We start from the raw sequence: 675 nt of genomic DNA on the forward strand, positions 1-675 counted from the left end.
GATTGTATTGCTATAAACTTCCCTCTTAGAACTGCTTTTGCTGCATCCCATAGGTTTTGGATCATTGTGTTTTCGTTGTCATTTGTCTCTAGGTATTTTTTGATTTCCTCTTTGATTTCTTCAGTGATATCTTGGTTATTTACTAATGTGTTGTTTAGCCTCCATGTGTCTGTTTTTTACGGTTTTTTCCCCTGTAGTTTATTTCTAATCTCATAGCATTCTGGTCAGAAAAGATGCTTGATATGATTTCAATTTTCTTAAATTTACTGAGGCTTGATTTGTGACCCAAGATGTGATCTATCCTGCAGAATGTTCCATGTACACTTGAGAAGAAAGTGTAATCTGCTGTTTTCAGTTGGAATGGCCTGTAAATATCAATTAAATCTATCTGGTCTATTGTGTCATTTAAACCTTGTGCTTCCTTATTAATTTTCTGTTTGGATGATCTGTCGTTTAGTGTAAGTGATGTGTTAAAGTCCCCCAGTATTATTGAGTTATTGTCAATTTCCTCTTTTATAGCTGTTAGCATTTGCCTTATGTGTTGTGGTGCTCCTATGTTGGAAGCATATATATTTAGAATTGTTATATCTTCTTCTTGGATTGATTCCTTGATCATTATGTAGTGTCCTTCCTTGTCTCTTGTAACATTCTTTATTTTAAAGTCTATTTTATCTG

This window comes from Physeter macrocephalus, chromosome 16 (genome assembly GCF_002837175.3).
Source record: "Physeter macrocephalus isolate SW-GA chromosome 16, ASM283717v5, whole genome shotgun sequence".
Lineage (NCBI taxonomy): Eukaryota > Metazoa > Chordata > Mammalia > Artiodactyla > Physeteridae > Physeter > Physeter macrocephalus.